This window comes from Tenrec ecaudatus, chromosome 5, assembly GCF_050624435.1.
Source record: "Tenrec ecaudatus isolate mTenEca1 chromosome 5, mTenEca1.hap1, whole genome shotgun sequence".
Lineage (NCBI taxonomy): Eukaryota > Metazoa > Chordata > Mammalia > Afrosoricida > Tenrecidae > Tenrec > Tenrec ecaudatus.
Genome location: NC_134534.1, coordinates 119,195,659 through 119,213,159, shown reverse-complemented (window position 1 = coordinate 119,213,159; position 17,501 = coordinate 119,195,659). Strand labels below are relative to the sequence as shown.

The following is a 17,501-nucleotide window of genomic DNA, read 5'->3' as shown; positions in this document are numbered from 1 at the left end:
TGGTTTTGCCTATAGGATTGCAATTCTGTCATGTGTTTACTCCCAGTCCTAGGAGTAAGCATGGATAAATAGGGAGAAAGGAGGGCTATAAAGAAGAAATAAGCCTTTCGCTTCCTCAATGGAAGCCACCATTTAAAAAAAGAACAGATTTCACTGGTGGAAAAGGACAATTATGTTGCTAGATTAGTAGAAGAAACCTGAGCCCCTGAGAAACCTTTGAGAGTCACAAATATTTGACTGACCCCAGAAGGCATAGAACTGACAGAATCTAGTGGGAAAAACACTTTCCAGCAACTTCCAGGACCAAGCTCCAGAGACCTCTGATTTAGTGCACAGCACTGGCAACAAGTCGTGGCCGCAAGTCGTGTGGGATCACTCAACAAGCAGAGCAAACATCGCCTGACCTGTGCCTGCTTACTGACTTGTAGTGAATAATCTCACAGGTTTTCACCGTATCAAGGATTCAGCTTCCAGGTTTGGTTGATATCTGTTTCCCTTCCAACCCTACAACACTTTTCTACTAAAAGCAAAGCCTCTTTTCAAATGTACAATCCCTTGATTGGGAAGGAGTTCCCAGTAAGCAAGGTCAGCACTGGCATAGGTGCGCTTACGCACTGTAAGCGAACAGCTTTACATGTTTTTCACCACAATCCTTTATGAAGCTGTTCATTACAGATTAGTAAAAAGTTAGCCCGTGCTTTCCTTGCTTACTGAGTAATCTTCTTCTTTCTCCAAGCCTCAGTTCCGAGCCTCCAGCTGCTTTGGGTTCAAGACAGCCTCCTTTTTTTTCAGGACTACTTAATGAAAACCTCTTCTGACTCCATTTGTTACCAAAATTTCCAAGATTCGGGTTCCTTTCTCTTTAGGCCACATAGGCACCTGAGTAATTCGCCTATCATGAGCTCTTCAGTGTACAGCTTCAGAAAAGCTATCTAAAGTGTCTATGAGTCAGAATAGACTTGATGGCTGTAAGCTTGTTTTTTGGTTCATTAATCTGTTAAGATAATTTTGGAAACTGCATGTTATATTCAAAATAGCCCTCTCTCTCATTATGTCTTATGGTACTTGTGATTTTTGTCAATTGTGTTTCAGGCATTCAAATATTCATTCATTCAAGTATTTAATGTCAATTATAGTATCAGATTCTGGGCTGGATTCTGGAGATATAAAGCAAGTATTGGTCCTTGTTCTCAGGAAATAAGGGTCTAGTGGGAATAACAGAGCTTAATCAACCAAATTAAAGCACCTGCAATTACAAATGATATCACTATTATTTTTCATGATTAAAAGCAAACAATCTGGTCCGTCTTTCCCTGTGGAGATAAAAATACTACCCTTCCATTTTCAGACTTCAACTCAGTGCCCCAAGGTGCGAATGCAACATTCCGGCGTGGAGTAGGCAACCAGTGGAGAGGTCTGGGAGCCTGGCCCAAGTACCAAATACTAAGTGGACGCCTGCCCCTTTCCCCAGAAGAATTTATTTCAAAGGAAGGAGGGAGCTCTGAGAGAGGGACATATCTGATCAGAGCACATGAGAGAAGATGAAGGGGAGTAGGAGAGAGTGGAGCACATCCTGGCCCACCAGGCCTTGAGGATGATGACCCGAATTAGAGCAGCCAGTCCACAGAGAGGACCACATGGCCAGCCCACTATGAGACATGATGCCCCTCACTGACTCATGGCCCTGCGGGGGACAGCACCAGAGGCACAGTGTGGGAATTGTGCCCGATCTGATTCCACCACACAGAGACAAAGCACTGGGGGAAATGCAGCGGAACAGAAAGGGAATGGAGCAGCAGGATCCCCAGGGAATGCTGACGGTGGACTTTGGGGCCAGGGGGTGGTGCCCCAACAGACTGGACTGGAAAACACTCCTAAAGGCCAATAAATGATCCTTGAACTAACTACAAGCTTTTCTTTCTTGTGTTTTGTTTTGTTCTTTGTCCACGATTTGTTGTTGTTTTATTGTATATTGTTGCTTGGTTCTGCTCTGTCTTGTTTTTGTGCATGTTATTATCTCTGTGGGTCTGTCTAAATAAGATAGGCTGGATGAACAATCTGGAGGAGAAAACAAGGGGAATGACAGTTCCAGGGGGACATGGGATTAGAGGGTGTGGGGGGGGGAAAGGAAGTGGTGTTAATAAACCCAGGGACAAGAGAACAACAAGTGATTCAAATTGGTAGTGAGGTGGCTGTGGGAGGCCTGGTAGGCCATGATCAAGGGTAATGTAACAAAGAGGAATTTCTGAAAACCCAGATGGGGACTGAGCATGATAGTGGGACAGGAGGAAAGTCAAGGGAAATAGAGGGAAGAGCTGGGAGGCAAAGGGCATTTATAGAGGTCTAGATAAAAACATGTACATATGCAAATATATTTATATATGCGGAAGGGAAAAGAGATCTATGTGTCTATATTTATAGGTTTAGTATTAAGGTAGCAGAAGGACATTGGGACTCCACTCAAGTACTCCCTCAATGCAAGAATGCTTTCTTCTATTAAATTGGCATTCTATGATGCTCACCTTCCCGACACAACTGCTGAAGAAAAAGCAGGTGAATAAGCAAATATTGTGAAAAAAAGCAGATGGTGACCGGCTATCAGAAGATTCAGCATCTGGGGTCTTAAAAGCTTGAGGGTAAACAAGGGGCCATCTAGCTCAGAAGCAACAAAGCCCACATGGAAGAACACATAGACCTGTGTGATCACAAAGTCCCGAAGGAATCAGTTATCAGGCATCAAAGAACAAAAAATCGTATCATTGGGTGCACACCTCTATGATACAATTGCTGAGGACAAATGTGTGCATAAGCAAATGTGGCGAAGAAAGCTGATGGTACCCGGCTATCAAAAGGTATAGCGTCTGGGGTCTTAAAGGCTTGAAGGTAAACAAGCGGCCATCTAGCTCAGAAGCAACAAAGCCCACATGGAGGCAGCATACCAGCCTGTGTGATCACGAGGTGTTGAAGGGACCAGGTATAAGGCATCATCAGAACAAAAAAAAATCTTACCATAGTGAATGAGGGGGGAGTGCAGAGTGGAGTCCCAAAGTCCATTTGTTGGCCACTGGAGATCCCCTTGCAGAGATGTCTAGGGGAGGAGACGAGACAGTCAAGGTGCGATGTAGCACCGATGAAAAATACAACTTTCCTCTAGTTCCTAAATGCTTCCTCCCCGCCCCCCAACCCCCGCCACTATCATGATCCGAATATTACCTTGCAAGTCTGGCTAGACCAGAGGATGTAAACTTGTACAGAGAGGAACTGGAACCACATGGAATCCAGGGCGGATGAGCCCTTCAGGACCAGTGGTGTGAGTGGCGATACTGGGAGGGTAGAGGGAAGGTGGGTTGGGAAGAGGGTACCGATTACAAGGATCTACATGTGACCTCCTCCCTGGGGGACAGACAACAGAAAAGGGGGTGAACGGAGACGTCGGACAGGACAAGATATGACAAAATAATAATTTATAAATTATCAAGGGCTCATGGGGGGGGGGGGGGAGCAGGGAAGGAGAGGAAAAATGAGGACCTGATGCCAGGGGCTTAAATGTTTTGAGAATGATGAGGGCAATGAATGTACAGATGTGCTTTACACAATTGATGTATGTATGGATGGATTGTGATGATTATATGAGCCCCTAATAAAATGACTTTTTTATAAAAGCAAACAATCTAATATGAATGAATCAGGGAGTGGTGGTGAGTCAGTGGTAGAATTCTTACCTTCCATACAGGAGATCCATGTTCAGTGTCCAACCAATGTGCCTCCTGTGCAGCCACCACCATTTATCAACTGCTGTATGATGCTGGATAGCTCTCAGCTGAGTTTCCAGATTAAGACACTAGAAAGGCCTAAAAAATCTGAAAATTAAAACTATATTTGCCAGAGTCAGATACCATTGTGCATGGTTTAATGTCTCCATAGGCAGCGGTTCCATCTTCCCAGTGATACTATAATTCCCCAAATGGCAGTAGTTTGTGGATCTTGCTGGTTTACCACCAAGCTGGGTGTGGCACCCCTGGTATTGAGGTTGTGGAGAAGGATGAGCTAAAGGGCGAGACTGCAAAGAGGGCGGTGAAACCAGGGTGCAGTCTGGCGGCCCGAGGTGGTGTCTGAGGGATGTCTGCCTTCTCTGAGGCGGTGCTGAGTGTGCACACTTTGTGCCTGTGGCTCCTTCAGCATTGCCAACCCTCGCGGCCGTCCTCAGTGTGTGGGAGACAGACTGCACAGAGCCAAACCAAACGGGATGTTAACTTTTCTACACCTAGTCAATGACATCATTTAGAACAGCCAGAGGAAGGTGTCGAAGTTTGCAGAGGATTTTGCACCAGTTTCACTGAAGACTTTTAAGCATGTTTCAAGTGAAACTGATGAAAGCTGTAAAAAGCACCTTGGAAGAGTTTTATTTGGGAAGAAAGGTGTGTTTATGAAAATGACGTGTTAGGTCAACTTACGCAAGCTTTGCACAGTGATAAGAAACCCAGGAAGCGAACTTCTGAACAGATAAAGGTGGATGAAAATGAATACGGTTCCTCCCTGGGATCTCCAACTGTACCCCACAGGCTAGATCTCGTGAGCGCACTACAAGATCTGGAAAATGCCCCTTCAGGTGAGGCAGTCGTTCACCAGAGGATAGCTTCTTTGCCTGTTGAAGTCCAGGAAGTACCCCTATTAGATGAAATAACAGATGAAGAATCTGTAGAAGGGATTTCTAAAATGGTCCAGGATGCTTGTTTGTTGCTGGCAGATGACAATGGCAGATTGGCTGCAGAAATAGGTAATAGGAAGCAACTCACTCGAATGTTAACTGATTTTCTTCACTGTCACAAGGAAGCCCTTGCAGAGAAAGAGCATAAACTGGGAGAATATTAATGTGAGTTAGCCAGAGTTTCCCTGGTGCACACAGAACTCAGATCCTGGATCCAGAGCATGCCAGTCTTATCTTGATTGCCCAAAGTCACAGGAAGCCACATGCACCTGAATTTTATGAGGACATGTACCGTGAGAACTGATGATGGGTCTCTTCCCAAAGTGCCAGGACTTTTCAAGAAATGGAAATAGGTTAGAAGAACAATCCTGTAGCATTATTTTTGTATATTATTGAGAGGGTGATGCTAACAAAATAAATGCATAATTTATAAAAGTGTTTAAGATGTTGATTTGTTTAATATTTTATTGGTAAAATAACATGACTTGGTTTAAAAAACACAATGATCTGTGTATTAATAAGCTCCAAATAGCGATAATTTTCAAAAGCTCTTTATAAATAAATTAATTATAAGGATTTTACTGGGAGCTCTTACAGATATTATAACATTTCTTAGTACAATCACATCAAGCAGTGTTGCATAATTACTACCACAATCAGTTCAAAACATTTTCTTTCTTCTTGAACTCCTTGATATCAGCTCCCCTTGTCCCCTCGCTCCCCTAGTATATCCCCCTGAAATCCTATTTCTTTTTTTAAATTTTTCCTATAATAATATTATAGGACCTTGTGAGAAATTCTATGTTTCCATTTCTTTGTGTATTTTCAAATGGTTTTTCTTTGGTCTCTTCAGTATCTATTCACTATGCAGTTTCTAATGGAGAAGAACTAATCAGGAATGACTTGAGACTTTATTGTGGTATAGTCAGGACTTGACTGTAGAAGGGACTAAATGTTCTAAGTTAATCTTCACCTTTCTCCCTAACCAAAAATCAGTGTTGTGCCTCTCAATGCCTTTGATTTCTTATGAGGTCAATAGCTACCACAAAACACAGATTTCAATTTGAGAGCCAGACCCAAGCCTAGAGAACCTTTTCTACAATAAAGATTGCATTTCAACTACTAATGTAGAAAAAATTAGATTAAACTATTTAGAATTATTTGGGTAGATTGATACAGAAGTACTGTGGACACGTAAAACATTTGACACACCACCCAAAGGACACTTTTGATTCTGGAACTGACACCTGATTGTCACTTCAGCCTCGTTTGAGCATAAATGATCCCGTTAACATAAAGCTCTCTGTGGATTAAAAGAAGCAGAAATGAATTATACTTTCATTTTTCGCTGAGCCATGCTGCTTTAAAAACCATTGTAAGTTTCAGTTCTAATAGCTGAAGATCACAGTACTTCATGATACCCAGTAAGTAGCCTGGGGCATGTTTAATGCTTCCTCAAGTGTTTTGAATGCCTGCACACTTGGAAACAATGCAGTGTAACACTACAAGGTAAACCTGGTATATTTTACATTTGTTTATTCAGAATTATCAATTTAAATGTACTTTCGCATTTTACTTCTAACCCTGTGGGCTAGAATAGTTGCATGCTCTCATGCTTTCTTCTTAAGGCACATCCAGTGTAGTAGTGGATTTGTATTCAATAATGACTTTGTACATATATTTTTGCAGTTATTGCTTTACATAGACATTTTTCCTCTTGTTGTAAACAGATTCAAATTAGAATAGTCCATAAAACATTTCATTTTAAAATCCCACAACCGACGATGTCTGAGTGGCTTCCTCTGTTTCTCAGGATTAGAGGATGTAAATGAAGGGACACATGAAGAGGAAGGTCAACCATGCTGTTGCCAATCAGCCCTCTCCGCACAACAGCGCCACCTAGACACAGTCCCTAGATAGATGCGTGGGCTCTAGTACCTGCTCAGCTTGTGGGTGACCTGAGGACCCCAACACCGGAAACTCATAGGAGAACCCAGTCCACATCACCAGGAATATGTTTAACTGGTGATGTAAATTTGGTCTTGGTATTTGTGATGTCAGCCTAATTAAGGAAAGGGGGTGCCACCACTAGATTCACACTCTGGGGTGTCTCAAGTTGGGTCTGCCTGTAGGGTGTCCCTCTGTCCCTAGGTGTAAGAGATAGAAAGAAAAGAATGCATCTGGGACCGTAACATGCACAACTATAAGCCCTAGATAACCTGTCAAACAAGTAAGCAAAGTCTTAGGATGGCAGCTTATTTTCAAAATTGAAACCTTATTTTTGATGTGCTAACCTGGTAACGTATCAACTCGGCGTATACCACCACCACCCCTGACTCTTAAAACTAGTTTGTAGGGTGTATACTCCTAGGAGATTTGAAATCTACTAGAAGTTTGTTGAAATATTTTCACTGTGTAAGACAGGCCTCTGACTTAGATGCTGAATTTAACATCAGTTATCTGCTCTAAATATTTATAATAAGAATTTATTTATTTTTTAAAGAGCTTAATGCATTTTGTGATAAGTGACAGTACTCAAGAACCTGAAACACATTTAAGTAGAAGAAGCACAAGCGTTAGGGGCAGAGGGGAGGCCGAGAAGAGTCAGGCCAGAGGCAGCTGCTTTGGCACAGCTTCACACCTGCACTCTGAACCAAGGTCTTTGTGTCATAAATCCTTCAGAATTGGCAGAAGCTGGATATCAAGGCCATCCTGATGTGAGAAATTAAAAGAACAATGTCACTCGACAGGAGCATTTCCCTGGGTAAAGGATGGTCAGTGAACTGGTTCTGTAAAATCTCCAGAAAGAGAGTATCCAGATGTACAAATGAATTCATTGGAAAAGTTAAAATGTTCCTTCTGAGTTCTCCTTCCCCCCAAATGTAGCATTATCTGAAAGAGCATCAAATCACTAAACTGTTGTGTAATCTATTAAGAAATAGCTCCTAAAGGTATAGTCTTGTGTCATTGTTGCACTATATGAAAGCTTTAAAAAGGTAAACCAGTTCTTCGCGGTACATGAAGGATACATGGTCTCAGGGCACTTATTTATGTGGGGCAGTTGTCACCGAGTGTGCTCTCAAGCGGCAGTACACATGGAATAGCCCCTGTCTGTTTGCCCCCTTTTCTTGGCTGTATCTGATGACAGTATAAGATGTCCTTAATAAAGTTTTGTGTTCTTTTTGAAAAAAAAAGAAAGGGGGAAATAGTCCATTTGGGGGGGAGATGTGACATGGTTTTAATACAAATAATGTGCACAGTATATATTTTTGCAAGCCATGAACTCTCTCACACATTCGTTTTCTCTGTGCGCTATGCGTGTTATAAATGTGTGTGAGGTATGTACATAGTCCTGTTATATGAGGAAAAGATATGGTATCACCCAAAAAAGTAGAGGCCCGTTTGGGAGACAGACTGTGGATCTGCTTTCAAAGGTCACAACCTTGAAACCCCTATGCACTTCTTGGGTTGTCATGACGCAGAATCAACTGAAAAGCAACTAACTAACAACAGGAGTGTGCTGTATGTATTGTCTTAAAAGGCGAGCTAATCCGATTTGTAGCTTGCCAGTTTCTATGGTATAAATACTCCCCCTGTAGCCGATTTAGAAGGTAGAAAAATGCACACCATCAGCACTTGTTAGTCAATTCAAGCCAGTTCCAGTACATCCTTGGGTGTTAACTATAGAGGAACAAAATCCCACTCTTTCTACCATTGTAAAACATAGTCTAGTGGAGGCAACAGACAATAAACAAATTAATAAACCAATGTATAAGGATGAGCCTGAAGAAGATGGCCAAGAAGACTTTTGAGAGAGAGGACCAAAGGATATGAGGAAGTGGTGGCATGAGACCCCTGCATGCTATTAGAAGGAAGTGGTCAGTGACAAAGAGGGGAAGAACATTCCAGGTGGAAGTCACAGTGTATGCAAGAGCTTGTGTCTGGGAACAACATAGTTGTTTTAAAATTCTATAAAGACCCCTCTGATTGGTCTCGAGTGAGTGAGAGGAGAATGGTAAGAGATGAGGTAGAAAGATCAGTGGGATCTATAGGCAGGGCCTTGGGCCCCCGTCTTCCAGAAGAGAATTGGAGTTTAGAATGCAAGTAAAGCAATGTAAGGTTTCTTAGTTTTGTTTTGCTTTGTTGTTGTATTTTAAGCAGGAAGTAAAATATCAGTAGCCATTAAAAAAAAAAAAACACTCTGAATGCATGTGATGTGGAGAATGGACTGAAGTACGTCCTATTATTTGGTCCAGTATCTCTGATGTCTAAAGATCTTTCTCTTTAGTTCCTCTCACAAATGCGTTGTGGGAAATGTCACATGGTGATTTAAAGAAACCTTATTATTTCCCAGCCCATCAAGCATCCAGCAAAGTTAAGGGCAATGAACAGGAGCTCCTCCTTGGAAACCACTGCAGGTTTCCCAGTACGCTCCTGCAACTTTCCACCGTCCTACCAGTAATGAAAATGAAAACACTCAAAAGAAAATCTGAAGGAGGAAGCCAGAAACACTGTGAGGTCCTGGTCTGACTTTGCTGACCGCAGATGGTTATGCCCAAAATCTGGTTGCTTTTAGGAAAAGAGGAAACTGAACCTAGAGCATCGCTGTCCAGAACTTTCCACAATGGTGGAAATACCGTCTCCATCTGTGCTGGCCAGAATGTGGTCACTGACCAAATGTGACTCCTGAGCACTTGCAATTGGGCTAGTGTGACTGTGACTGAGAAGTTGTATACTGCTTCTTTGTGTCATTATAATTCAATTAAATGTAAACAGTTGCGTGTGGCTTTGGTTACTGTAATGAATGGCACCCTTCAAGAATATATTAACAGCAAAATAAGAAGTGGTGACTTCCTCCTTCATGTAGTTAAATGAAAGCCTGCTCCCAAATAAGCGTATTCCCGCAGGAGAGACATAGAAGACATTGCAAAGGTCCTCTACAATTTAGTCTTTTAATGCTATTTTCTGGCTCGCTCCTCCCATTTAGTTTTTCCTGTTGAAAGCTATACACATTGGAGGACTTGTTCTTGTCTCTAAATAATAAATTAGCATTATTTATTACTTGTGCTGTGTACTCATCCTCCCCCCAAAATATCACCACATTGTAGACACAACGGCTTTCCTCTTTGATAAAGGGGGGGGGGCGTGGGCGACTTACAAGAGTCTTAAGATTTTTGTACACATGCTTGTCAATATGAAGCTGCAAACAATCAACGCAGCAACAATTACCCGACTCTCCTATTTGTCATGTCACTACTCAAAGTTCCTCTGAATCTGCTTTATGCTCCTCAAGCCCTTTTAAGTTACATTACACCAAGTCGATGGATGGGGAAAGTGGCTAGGAATACCATTAGAAATTCCCTATTGGCCTCCTTATTGCAAGGTGTTTCTCTAAACATTCTGTTATTTTGCAAGGTACATCATTCTTACTGATTTTACTCGTCAATCTCCTAGGCCTAAAGAAGTAAGATTGCAATTGGTCCAAGGTTTGGGTTGTTTTCTGGGTTCAAGTGATGCTACCCCATTGTTTTCTATATAGTCATGCTTTCTTTTATTTTCCCTTTAATTTCTTTCTATCTTTTCTCTTCTGCCCTGCAATTTTTTCTTGAGAGTTTTCTATATGGTATGATGTTATATATGTTTTTAACTGCCAATGAAAACCCTATGGACCACAACAGTTGGATGCAAAACCTATCATGTGCATGTCAGAAAACTACACAGTTTTTACTCCATTGTACCTGAAGTGATCATTAGTCAGGTGCACTTATCAGTAGCTAACATATGGAAGGTAGTGGAGATCTAGCAGTTAAAGTAGATAGAACTCTGATGCTCCAGTGTGGTGGAAGAGTACCAGGCCAAGAACAGCATGCTGGGCATCATGGAAAATCCCATAAGCAGAACAGTCTGGGAAAGACATCACCATATTTGTCTGCAAGAGTCAGGGAATAAAGAGAATGACTTAAAGAAAAAAATATGCTAATATCACATATTAATTTTGTTTTTAATTAGAAACAGAAAAATATGTCTAAGAATCATCTTTAAGGAACACAGAGAGAATCATTTGAAAATAGTATCAAGGCAAATCTCCCTTCATCCATGAGCAAAGCAGTTTCTCATCTGTGAATTGAAGAACTAACTAAATCACTGTTTCTCAAGAAGCCTATAGTTAAAAATCCATACATGGCTGATTAAAGTTTCCTTGACTAAACAGATCATCTGAAATCCTTAGCCAGACACTTTGTGGTTGCTATTAGATGCCATCAAAACACTTCCCAATTATTGCTGCCCTATGTAAAATAGAATGAAACACTGCCTGGTTTAGCACCATCCTCTCAATCCTTCCTGTGATTAAGCCCATTGCTGTAACCACTGTGCAAATCCATTCCATTGAGGTTGAGGGAGTTAGTTTATTGTGCCAACCTGGCCGATACACACAGGTGGGGTTAATTGAAGGGCGGAGGGATAAATGGCTCAGTGACCCTTGCCTTTCGAGTTCTTGGGTCTCTTGCTTTCTGATGGTCGCACCAGGGTGCAGCTGCCTTAGCAGTTCCCTGCTTCAGCTTCCAAGGCTGAATTTTGGAATACATCCCCAAGAAGCCACATGGACCTACCCTGATGCAGCCCTGGGTGCTGGAGCAGCTGTGTGGAGCCTTGTGGAGCCTTGTGGAGCCTTGTGAGATGCTTACACATTCACTGACACGACTTTCTTCCTGCAATTGGTATCATTGCATGTGTTTGTGAGATGGAGGAGGAATTTGTGGACTGGTGTTGGACATACGGGTTAATGGATTAATGTTGGACTTGTGGGCTTGGGCAGCACTGGATTGGGATGTTTTCTTGATGTGCACTTAACCTTTATATAAAACTCTCTCTTATATATGAGTTTCTGTGGATTTGTTTCTTAAAGTACCCAGACTTACACGAGGGTCTTCATGTTTTTCACTGTAAATCTGCTTTATCAGGCAAGATGTGCATTTCCAGGGACTGATCCATCCTGATAACATATCCTAAATACATGAGACAAAGTCTAGCAAGCTTTTTTTTTTTCAATTTTTATTTTAATAAATCATTTTATTGGAGGCTCCTTTAGCTCTTATAACAAACTATACATCAATGGTATCAAGCACATTTGTACATAAATGTCTTTCTGTTGAGCCCTTGGTATCAGCTCCTTTTTTTCCCCTGTGTCCCCTACCCTCACACTCATATAACCCTGAAAATTTTAACTTATTTTCATGTCTGACACCATCCACTGTCTCCCTTCACCCACGTAACTGTTGTTCATCCCCCTAAAGGGGGGGTGGGGACTACATGTTGATCATTATAGTCAGTTCCCCATTTATCACCCACCCCTACCTTCCCCCTACCATCATGGTATCACTGCTCCCATTGCTATTCCTGAGGGGTTTATCTGTCCTGAATTTCATGCATCAAGAGCTCTTACCTGTAGCAGTGTGCATGCTCCAATCTAGCCAGATTTTTAAAAGTATAACTGGTGCCGTGATAGTGAGGGGGAGAAAGCCTTAAAGAACTAAAGGAATGTTATGTGCTCCATCGGTGCTGTGCTGCACCCTGTCTGTCATTTTTTCCTTGTGACCTTTCTGTGAAGGAATGCCCAATTATCTACAAATGTGCTTTGGGTCTCCACTCTGACACCATCACTTGCATTGATATATTTGTTTTGGGTCTTGTGATGACTGATACCTTATCCCATCAACACCTCCTGTGCTTCTTTCATGTGGGCTTTGTTGCTTCCCTACTGGATTAGATGGGCACTTGTTTAACTTCAATCCTTTAAGACCCCAGATGCTATATCTTGTAATAGCTGGGCACCATCAGCTTTCTTCACCACATTTGCTTATGCACCCATTTTGACTTCAGCCATAGTATTGGGAAGGTGAGCAGCACAGAATGCCAGGTTATTAGAACAAAGTGTTCTTGCATTAAGGGAGTATTTCAGTAGAGACCAATGTCCATCAGCTACCTTTATACTTAACATTTAATTATATGTACATAAACCTATATACTTACCATTATTTATTAATATATTTACATAGATGCATGCTTATATATATACCTCTATAAAGGTTTTTTTGCCTCCTAGTTCTTTCCTCTATTTCTTTTTCTTTTCCTCCTGTCCCAGTATCATGTTTGACCCTCATTCCACTCTCAGTGCTTTCTCTCTTGGCTACATTGCACTTGATCAAACCCCATCAGGCATTCTATGTCCTCCTCTCCATTGACTTTAGGTCTCTTATTGTTCCTTTGTCCCTGGGTTTGTTGACTTCCCCTTCCTTTCTCCCTCCTACTCCTCTCCCATGTCCACCCAGAGTCATCACCCCTGTTATTTTTCCTCAGTAATGGTTATCCTGCCTGTCCTATATGGATAGACATGAGAAAAAGAAAAAAAAAAAAACTCAATCTTTTAAATAGTTCCAAGTCTGTCTGTTGACCCTTCTGAATGTTTTCCGATCTGGTCTGGTGAAGTGCCATGCCCTACCCACCGACTATGAGATCTATTTTCAGGATTCCATGGGTACTTCATTATTTTGCTTCCCTTGATGTTCTGCTGTACTTCCTTCATATTTGGCTGTGATGTGGGGGGGGGAGGGGGCGGGGAGGGGTGAGCCAGACAGGGAACAATTCACACTCTGTGTCCCCAGTGCTGTCCTCTGTACCTGTGAGTCAGTGAGAGGTTGTCTGGTCCTGTGGTGAGGCCAGCCGCTCGTTCCTGTGTATTGGCTGTTCTGAGCATGAATGTCATCCTCGAGGGTAGGTGGGACAGGATGTAGTACTCTCTCTCTTTCCCTCTTAGTTTGTTCCCATGTGGTCTGGGAAGACCCGCAACTCTCCCTGGGCTGTATCTTCAATACTTTCCTAGAAGGGGTCAATGTAGCTGGGGCAGGGGCTGGCCTGCCAAACTATCTGTTAGTTAACTGCTTCATGCCAGTATGTTTCCCTTGAGGTCTGGTCCCTTTCTCACTTTCCTGTGGAGACATGAAAAATACCCTCCCCTGTGTGGGCTAGTACCCTGTACCTCCACTATCCACATAATCACATCCTCCCCTCCCCCCATGCCCCTTGCTTTTAGTTGGCTGCCATATGCATCTGTGAGTTGGGCCCCACCCCTGCTAGTATACCTGGACCTCACCCCAGGAATTTATGCACTTGGTGGCTTTTCACTTATGCCCCTTGGGTTTTTTAAGCTTACCTCAGTGGACTCATGTTATACTTGTCCTTTTATGCTTGACTTAGTTGACATAGCATAATTTCATCCAACTCTTCCCATGTGTTGATGTGTTTCATGCGTTCTTTGCTGCTTTTATGGATGCTTACTACTCCATTATATGTATATACCAGTTTTTTAATCCATTCATTGGTTTGTGGAAATTCAGACTGTTTCCAATCCTTTGCGATTGTGAACTGTGCTGCAATGAACATTGGTGCACAGATGTGTGGCTGTGGACTGTTTCTTTAAGAATATTCTGGCTTTATGTATTTCAATACAGATTAGTCAATGATATCAATATTCTTCACCAACCATAATTCAAAGCCATCAGTTATTCTTCCATCTTTCTATTCATTATCTGGGTTGCCCATGCCAGGCCTTTAAGGCTCTCAAATATTTAGCTTTAGCTTAATTCTCCAATTTAACATATTTCCGTCTATCTTAGGATCTCTCACCTACAATAGCATAGATTTACACATATTCACTGTGGCCTAGGTTTTAGAGTTCCATTTCTCTGTATTTTTTGTTTTCTTTCCAAATTCATAGCAATTTCTCAAACCCTAATTTCAGTACTCTTGTACAGGAAGCCTTTCTGGATCCCCCCAGCTTTCAAAGCATGTTCTCTTTTTCTTCTGAGTCCTTATCCATTTTAATAAATACAATAGTCTTTTTCGCGACAATTTATTCCCTTGAAGTTAGTAACTTTAAGTATGCATGTCTAACTTAATATGATCAGTGTGCTTTGCAAGCTTGTTTTCACTAGTAAAACACCTTGCACTTTAGAAAGAGTTTTGACAAACTTTGTCTTATTATATTTAATCCTCATCATGATTCAACTAGGCTTGTATTCTCTTTGTAAGGTTTCTCAGATAGAGCTCTGGAGGCATATAGGGCTATGCATTGGGATGAGAACTATAAGGTCAGCGGTCTGATACCACCAGCTACTCCTCAAGAGAAAGATGAGACTTTCTACTCACATAAAAAAATAACTGTCTTAAAAACGCATATAGGCAGAACAGAGGCAAGATGGTGTCTAGGTAAGCAGCCCACACTGGGAGCTCCATGGAAAGCAGTGATCCCAGTGTCCAGGAGTGTGAGTGGAAGGATTCTGGTAAGAAGACCCCCACGATAACCCAGAATGCTTCTTCTGTCCAACCCTTGCCCATATCTGCCTCACCCCAGAGCCCTGGAGATCTGCAACCTGATCTCAGGGATTTCCTGGCTCATTCCAGCCATGATGCTTCTGCAAACTGCTATTGTCACCATCCACCAATTGCCCCACAACTACCCGGCCTACTCAACCATGCCAGGAGCTGGATGACTGCCTTGCTTAGTCCCCACAGCAATGGCAGGACCACCACACAGAAGCTGCTCACCCCTGGCACTCCTCTATTGGAGCTACTCCCTTCTGCAGTTTTCCTCTCTCCACATGGTGATGGTCCCACCTCCAAGCTCTGGTCCCTCTCGCCATCCACCCAGGGCCCTAGGGGCTTCCTTTCAGTCGACCTGCTCTAAGTTTGGTCACCTGCACTTATGGGGGCCCTCCACAGCATTGCCTGAGCACCCTCCACCCTTGCAGCAGCCACAGCTACCAGGCTTGTGGGGCACAGTGCCTGCCACTTCCATGGCAGCACCTCTCCTGGCCCACTGCTTGGATAATTCATGTTAGGTCCAGAAGGCATCCTTTCCCCATATATAACCTTGCTCCAGAACCAGCTAATCAGCAACCTGGTCTCTAGGGCTCCCGGTCCCACGGCGGACATACTACCTCAGAACTCAACACGGTCACTACTCACTAAATGACTTCCTCAGCACCCAGAGTTCCTCCCCTCCAGCCACCCACAACAGCAGCAGCCTGCCCCATGCCCACAAAGCGTTCCCTACCCACAGAAGTGACAGCAGCCCCCACTGGTGCCTGGCACATGCACCCTATGGAGGTTTTCTCCCAGCACCTGTACAAGTGGCACTGGGGTTGGTCCCACCTTTGCTGAGCAGCCCCTCCCATGGCAGTGAAGCCTAATCAACCATTATCTTATTTTATGTGCCTAAAAAAAAGCTTGCAAATCGTGGCCTGACAGCCAAGACCAACTTAGTCTCAGGGCATTCATACAGTCACCAGCCTCATCACAGTCTCTGAGGCCTTTCATTGCTATTGGTCACTGATTCACTGCACAGCACCCTGCCTACACAACAGTCCAAACCACCACCGTAGGAGGCCACTGGCAGCCCTCGTCAACACCCTTACCAGTCACACAGGAAAAGCACAGGGCCTCTTGGGTCCCAGAAACATGGTGCCCAGCTCTACGAAATGGTCATGTAAACAGCATACCAGAACACTCCCAACAAGGAAAAAAGAAAGACAAGATACAACAGCAGAGCTAACGATGCTCATCGAAGAGTCAGACATGGATCTTCCACAAAAAGAAATTTTTAGAAGGTTTCTTGGAACAAGTCGAGAAGATGGCAGACCAGGGGACCTGCACACTCCGGGCTCTTTCGAACAAGGTGGGTTTGGTGTCAAGGTAGCCGAGTGGTAGGAGTCTGGTGAGTGAACTATCCCCCGGGGACAGCATCCCACACATTTGTCCTGAGCCAGGGCCTCCGTGATCCAGGTCCCGATTTGTGGGACATCTCCGGTCAGTAGGCTGCCGCCATCACAGCCGTGACTAGCAATAGCCCCACTCCATCCCCAGACCGGGACCCAGAGCCTGGAGTCACTTGGCTGCTCTGCCGAGATGCGCAGATTGGTGATGGGATCCCCTACAACAGCTGCCCACTCACAGGACCCCACCAGGAGAGTAGCTTCCTTTCCCGTGGTTCCCCTCTCCCCAAGTGGCAGTATCTGCCCTTGGGCCTGTGTCCCTCCCTCTATTCATCCAAGATCTAGGTAGCTGACCTGCAGGCTGCCTAGGGCTGCCTGGGAAACTTCGACAGAGGACCATTCATCCCATTGCTGCCTGGGACCTCTCCTCCGGCACCCCACTTGCCCAGCCGCCCACCCACTTCAGCCTAGCTCCCACTCCACTCCCGGCCCGGGAACCTGCACTGAGCACTTCCCGCTGGAGCAGCCAGCAGCTGAGCCCATCCGGGTTTTACCCCAGACAATGAGTTTCCACTGGAGCCACTTCAGGCTGGCCTGGGTGGCCAAAGCAGGCTGGGGGAGCTAAACCTGCCTGCTGTGGGTGAACCTTCCAGCTCTGACAGAGCTGGGCATATGAGTGGGAGCCCCTGCCTCCTGGGAGCACGAGCAACAGGGCCTTGCAATATCACCAGAGCTGCTTTGCCCTCCCCAGTGCGCTGAGGATTTCCAGCGGCCGGCAGCTCCGAGATCTGAGCCTGCCATGGGTACATTCCTCCCAGAGTGGAGGGCAGGCGCCATTGCTACGGTTTCCTGTGAATGCTGCTGCTGTCCATCCGGCTCGGACTGTTAGATTCAGGGAAGGAAGGCGCGCTTACCTTGGGCACACGGAAGAATACCACCAGTTGAGACACAAATGTGGCAAAAGGAGTTTATTTGCTAGCTCGAGCTAGGGCTTCCTCCCTCCACTGCCCAGAGAGGCGGGC

At 44.0% G+C, this 17,501-nt stretch overlaps 1 pseudogene; it reads left to right on the top strand.

Annotated features, from left to right (window-relative positions):
• The first annotated feature begins 4,119 nt into the window (after positions 1-4,119).
• Positions 4,120-5,061, top strand: LOC142449237 (regulation of nuclear pre-mRNA domain-containing protein 1A pseudogene; annotated as a pseudogene).
• Positions 5,062-17,501: the final 12,440 nt, after the last annotated feature.